Source organism: Sphaeramia orbicularis, unplaced genomic scaffold (assembly GCF_902148855.1).
Source record: "Sphaeramia orbicularis unplaced genomic scaffold, fSphaOr1.1, whole genome shotgun sequence".
In the NCBI taxonomy this organism is placed as follows: Eukaryota; Metazoa; Chordata; class Actinopteri; order Kurtiformes; family Apogonidae; genus Sphaeramia; species Sphaeramia orbicularis.
This window is the reverse complement of record NW_021941608.1, coordinates 29603-36666: the sequence shown is the minus strand read 5'-3', so window position 1 is coordinate 36666 and position 7064 is coordinate 29603. Positions and strand designations below refer to the sequence as shown.

The following is a 7064-nucleotide window of genomic DNA, read 5'->3' as shown; positions in this document are numbered from 1 at the left end:
GGATTTAAGGATTAAAGGGGATTTAAGGGTTAAAAGGGGATTTAAGGATTAAAGGTGAATTAAGGATTAAAGGGGGATTAAGGATTAAAGGTGGATTTAAGGGTTAAAGGTGGATTTAAGGGTTAAGGTGATTTAAGGGTTAAAAGTGGATAAGGGTTAAAGTGGATGTAAGGTTAAAGGTGATTTACGGGTATAAGTGGATTTAAGGATTTAAAGGTGGATTAAGGATTAAAGGTGGATTTAAGGGTTAAAGTGGATTTAAGGATTAAAGGTGGATTTAAGGGTTAAAGGTGGATTTAAGGGTTAAAGGTGATTTAAGGGTTAAAGGTGGATTTAAGGGTTATAAGTGATTTAAGGATTTAAAGGTGAATTTAAGGATTAAAGGTGAATTTAAGGATTAAAAGGGTGGATTAAGGGATAAAGGTGGATTTAAGGATTTTAAAGGTGGATTTAAGGATTATAAGGTGGATTTAAGGGTTAAAGGTGGATTTAAAGGGTAAAAGTGGATGTACGGGTTAAAGGTGGATTTAAGGGTTAAAGGTGGATTTAAGGGTTAAAGGTGGATTTACGGGTTCTAAATGGATTTAAGGATTAAAGGTGGATTTAAGGATTAAAGGTGGATTTAAGGGTTTAAAAGTGGATTTAAGGATTAAAGGTGAATTTAAGGATTTAAAGGTGGATTTAAGGATTAAAGGTTGGATTTAAGGATTAAAGGTGGATTTAAGGGTTAAGGTGGATTTAAGGATTAAGGTGGATTTAAGGGTTTAAAGTGGATGTAAGGGTTAAAGGTGGAATTTAAGGGTTAAAGGTGGATTTAAGGGTTATACGTTGATTTAAGGATTAAAGGTGGATTTAAGGATTAAAGGTGGATTTAAGGGTTAAAGTTGGATTTAAGGATCAAAGTGAATTTAAGGATTAAAGGTGGATTTAAGGGTTAACGGTGGATTTAAGGGTTAAAGTGGATTTAAGGGTTAAAAGTGGATGTAAGGGTTAAAGGTGGATTTAAGGGTTAAAGGGGATTTAAGGGTTAAAGTGGATTTAAGGGTTTAAAAGTGGATGTAAGGGGTAAAGGTGGGATTTAAGGGTTTAAGGTGGATTTAAGGGTTATAAGTGGATTTAAGGATATAAGGTGGCATTTAAGGATTAAGGTGGAATTAAGGGTTAAAAGTGGATTAAGGATTTAAAGGTGGATTTAAGGAATTAAAGGTGGATTTAAGGGTTAAAGGTGGATTTAAGGGTTAACGGGGATTTAAGGGTTTAAAAGTGGATTTTAAGGGTTAAAAGTGGATGTAAGGGTTTAAAGGTGGATTTAAGGGTTAAAGGTGGATTAAGGGTTATAAATGGATTTAAGGTTATAAGTGGATTTAAGGATTAAAGGTGGATTTAAGGATTAAAGGTGGATTTAAGGGTTAAAAGTGGATTTAAGGGTTAAAGGTGGATTTAAGGGTTAAGGTGGATTTAAGGGTTAAAGGTGGATTTAAGGGTTAAAGGTGGATTTAAGGGTTATAAGTGGATTTAAGGATAAAGGTGGATTTAAGGGTTAAAGTGGATTTCAGGGTTAAAGGTGGATTTAAGGGTTAAAGGTGGATTTAAGGGTTAAAGGTGGATTTAAGGATTAAAGGTGGATTTAAGGATTAAAGGTGGATTTAAGGGTTAAAAGTGGATTTTAAGGATTAAAGGTGAATTTAAGGATTAAAGGTGGATTTAAGGATTAAAGGTGGATTTAAGGGTTAAAGGTGGATTTAAGGGTTATAAGTGGATTTAAGGATTAAAGGTGGATTTAAGGATTAAAGGTGGATTTAAGGATTAAAGGTGGATTTAAGGGTTAAAGGTGGATTTAAGGGTTAAAGGTGGATTTAAGGGTTAAAAGTGGATGTAAGGGTTAAGGTGGATTTAAGGGTTAAAGGTGGATTTAAGGGTTAAAGGTGGATTTAAGGGTTATAAGTGGATTTAAGGATTAAGGTGGATTTAAGGGTTTAAAAGTGGATTAAGGATTAAAGGTGCATTAAGGATTAAAGGTGGATTTAAGGATAAAGGTGGATTTAAGGATTAAAGGTGGATTTAAGGGTTAAAGGTGGATTTAAGGGTTAAAGGTGGATTAAGGATTAAAGGTGGATTTAAGGATTAAAGGTGGATTTAAGGGTTTAAAGTGGATTAAGGATTAAGGTGAATTAAGGATTAAAGGTGGATTTAAGGATTAAAGGTGGATTTAAGGGTTAAAAGTGGATTTAAGGATCAAAAGTGAATTTAAGGATTAAAGGTGGATTTAAGGGTAAAGGTGGATTTAAGGGTTAAAGGAGGATTTAAAGTTAAAGGTGGACGTCTGGGTCTTTAAGGGTTAAAGGTGGACGTTTTGGTTCTGTAAGGGTTAAAGGTGGACGTTTGGGTCTTTAAGGGTTTAAGGTGGACGTTTGGGTCTGTAAGGGTTAAAGGTGGACGTTGGGTCTTTAAGGGTTAAAGGTGGACGTTGGGTCTTTAAGGGTTAAAAGGTGGACGTTTGGGTCTGTAAGGGTTAATGGTGGACGTTGGGTCTGAAGGGTTAAAGGTGGACGTTTGGGTCTGTAAGGGTTAAAGGGGACGTTTGGGTCTGTAAGGGTTAAAGGTGGATGTCTGGGTCTTTAAGGGTTTTAAAGGTGGACGTTTGGGTCTTTAAGGGTTTAAAGGTGGGACATTTGGGTCTGTAAGGGTTAAAGGTGGATGTCTGGGTCTTTAAGGGTTAAAGGTGGACATTTGGGTCTCTAGGGTTAAAGGTTTACTCACGGATGATGCCTTGGACTTGGCCACCAGTCCACCGGGGGGCGATGGTGAGCTCTTTTCAGAGAAGTCGCAGGAAGTAGAGGACGTTGGTCCACCGTGGTGCCGTGTTCGCTGTAGTTCAGCAGCTCGTAATGCTTGGTGTTCTGGACACAACGGCACAAAGACCACGTTAGGCCCTGGACCACAGCGCAGGGTGCAGTACAGACGACCAACAACAACGACAACACCACCACCACCACACACTATGACCTTGTTGTAGAAAATACACCTTTAACCCAAAAACCACCCCAAAAACCAAGTGAAAACCACCCAAAATTACCCAAAAACCAACTTAAAACCACCCCCAAAATTACCCCAAAAACCAACTGAAAACCACCCAAAAATACCCAAAAACCAACTGAAAACCACCCAAACATTACCCCAAAAACCAACTGAAAACCACCCAAAAATACCCAAAAACCAACTGAAAACCGCCTCAAAATTACCCCCCAAACCAACTGAAAACCGCCTCAAAATTACCCCAAAAACCAACTGAAAACTGCCTCAAAATTACCCCCAAACCAACTGAAAACCACCCAAAAATACCCAAAAACCAACTGAAATCCACCCAAAAATACCCAAAAACCAACTGAAAGCTGCCTCAAAATTACCCCCCAAACCAACTGAAAACCACCCAAAAATACCCAAAAACCAACTGAAAACCACCCAAAAATACCAAAAACCAACTGAAAACCGCCCTCAAAATTACCCCCAAACCAACTGAAAACCGCCTCAAAATTACCCCAAAAACCAACTGAAAACCGCCTCAAAATTACCCCCAAACCAACTGAAAACCACCCCAAAATTACCCCAAAAACCAAGTGAAAACCACCCAAAATTACCCCAAAAACCAAGTGAAAACCACCCCAAAATTACCCAAAACCAACAGAAAACCACCCCAAAATTACCCCAAAAACCAACTGAAAACCACCCCAAAATACCCCAAAACCAACAGAAAACCGCCTCAAATTACCCCAAAAACCAACAGAAAACCACCCCAAAATTACCCCAAAAACCAAGTGAAAACCACCCAAAAATACCCAAAAACCAACTGAAAACCGCCTCAAAATTATCCCCAAACCAACTGAAAACCACCCAAAAATACCCAAAAACCAACTGAAAACCACCCAAAATTACCCCAAAAACCAACTGAAAACCACCCAAATATACCCAAAAACCAACTGAAAACTGCCTCAAAATTACCCCCAAACCAACTGAAAACCACCCAAAAATACCCAAAAACCAACTGAAAACCACCCAAAAATACCAAAAACCAACTGAAAGCTGCCTCAAAATTAACCCCCAAACCAACTGAAAACCACCCAAAAATACCCAAAAACCAACTGAAAACCACCCAAAATACCAAAAACCAACTGGAAAACCGCCTCAAAATTATCCCCAAAACCAACTGAAAACCACCCAAAAATACCCAAAAACCAACTGAAAACCACCCAAATTACCCCAAAAACCAAGTGAAAACCACCCAAAAATACCCAAAACCAACTGAAAACCGCCTCAAAATTATCCCCAAAACCAACTGAAAACCACCCAAAAATACCCCAAAAACCAACTGAAAACCACCCCAAAATTACCCCCAAAACCAACTGAAAACTGCCTCAAAAATACCCAGAAACCAACTGAAAACCGCCTCAAATTACCCCCAAACCAACTGAAAACCGCCCTCAAAATTACCCCAAAAACCAACTGAAAACTGCCTCAAAATTACCCCAAACCAACTGAAAACCACCCAAAAATACCCAAAAACCAACAGAAAACCGCCTCAAAATTACCCCAAAAAACCAAGTGAAAACCACCCAAAAATACCCAAAAACCAACTGAAAACCGCCTCAAAATTATCCCCAAACCAACTGAAAACCACCCAAAAATACCCAAAACCAACTGAAAACCACCCAAAATTACCCCAAAAACCAACTGAAAACCACCCAAAATACCCAAAAACCAACTGAAAACCGCCTCAAAATTACCCCCAAACCACTGAAAACCGCCTCAAAATTACCCCAAAAACCAACTGAAAACTGCCTCAAAATTACCCCCAAACCAACTGAAAACCACCCAAAAATACCCAAAAACCAACTGAAAACCACCCAAAAATACCCAAAAACCAACTGAAAGCTGCCTCAAAATTACCCCCAAACCAACTGAAAACCACCCAAAAAATACCCAAAACCAACTGAAAACCACCCAAAAATACCCAAAAACCAACTGAAAGCTGCCTCAAAATTACCCCCAACCAACTGAAACCACCCAAAAATACCCAAAAACCAACTGAAAACCACCCAAAAATACCAAAAACCAACTGAAAACCGCCTCAAAATTACCCCCAAACCAACTGAAAACCGCCTCAAATTACCCCCAAACCAACTGAAAACCACCCCAAAACTACCCAACAAAACACTTAAAACCCAACTTCAAACCATCCCAAAAAAAAACCACTTAAAACCAACTTAAAACCATCCCAAAAAAAACCAAAAAACTTAAAAACAAACTTAAAACCACTCCAAAACCACCTAAAAACCAACTTAAAACCATCCCAGAATCACCCAAAAACACCACCACCACACACTACTGACCTCGTCGTAGAAAATACAGGCGTGTTTCCCCGACACGTAGTTACAGCGTCCGTAGTTGTAAGGCACACGTCCATGTCAGCACCTGAGGACGACCAATGGGAACGGTTAGTGCTGGAACCCAGAGGAACCACTTCACACAACCTGGACGTGATCTGATGCAACATGTGAATGATCTGGAACGGGGACAGCACCAGCGCTAACTCCACCCTCTGATCACCATGGGATAATACTGTGGGTCCTGGACCCACTTCGTTACCCGTTGGACTTTAAAGTTTGATGCTGGCCTGTCTGTGCTTGTGGACGTCTGTGGCTTCCTCATGTCTGTGCATTTTCATTTTATTGTCTGCTTGTTAAAAAAAAAAAACGCCAAAAATAAAGTATAAAAAAACCAACTGTGAATTACATGAACAGCCTTCAATTTCCTGCAAAAGGTAAGTGCAATTTTAACACTATTCTGCCTCAGTTTATCTTTTACGCATGTGCATTAGAACGTACAGATGACAGTGGATCTACAAACACAAAACATTTATAACAGGCAGAACGTTGGTGGAACTGCATTTGGTTTTCTTAAGAAATTCAGGTTGTTCACATTTGTTTAGGTTATTCATATTTGTGTGAAAGGATAGTTTGTAAATGTAAGCAATTTTGTGTAATTTTCCTTTTTTACACTTAAAAAATTGGAGTTGTCATGTAAAGTACAATCAACTGAGGCATAATATTGTTAAAATTCACTTATTTTTCGTAAGACAAAAAAAAAAGTCCTTGAACCTCCGAAGGGTCCAAACTGCCCCACAGCATGAATTTAAAACATTAACCAAAGAAGAAATTATCATTCAGAGGCGTCACTGAATTGTTCTGATCAAGTTAAATACTCTCTACTTCAGTTCCAGATGTCTGTTCCTAAATGTTCTGTGTATTTGTACATTCAGTGGGATCTGTACGTTAGAATGGACCTGCGTAAATGTTGGTTCAACGTTGAAGGTTCTTTTATTTCTACCCGTGGGTAAATTGTGTTTTGCAGACGTAGTGGCTGCTTTTGGCATTACAACAAAACCCACACTGAACCTGTTGAGCAGGAACTGGATCGAGCGTCCAGACAGAAACTGCTCAGTGTTTTCACCATTCAACAGAATAGCAGCATGGAAAAGGAAAAGAATAAAATAAATACACTAGAAGCACTCGGAGAGCGCAGACCTCCGTCAAGACAGATTAGCCCCCCCACCCCCACCCCCCCCCGATCACCACCAAAATTTAATCACTTTTTCCTTGTGCCAGTATCAACATTTCCTGAAAATTTCATCCAAATCCATCCAGGACTTTTTGAGTTATCTAGCACACAGACAAACAAACAAACAGACAAACCAATGCCGACAAAAAGTAACCTCCTTGGCAGAGGTAATAAGATCAAATAAATAAAACAAGATGCAATAAAACACAATAAAAACCTCAAGAAGATAAAAAATAAATAAAAACTGGGATAAAACCCAAGATAAGAACCTAAAATTAAAAACTGGAAGTCACAATAATAATAAATAGAGCAAAGAAATAGGATAAATAACTAAGGCTGAATGTGGAACCTGAAAGAACAGCAGTTTGACAGCCTTGGTTTACATGGTAACCATCTGAACCTGAAACACATAAGTGCCGTTTCGTTCCCACTTTTAATTCCGCGTTTTA

At 38.8% G+C, this 7064-nt stretch overlaps 1 pseudogene; it reads right to left on the bottom strand.

Moving 5' to 3' along the window:
• The window catches only part of LOC115416455 (PHD finger protein 12-like), an 87035-nt pseudogene that overhangs the window by 56681 nt on the left and 23290 nt on the right, over positions 1–7064 (bottom strand).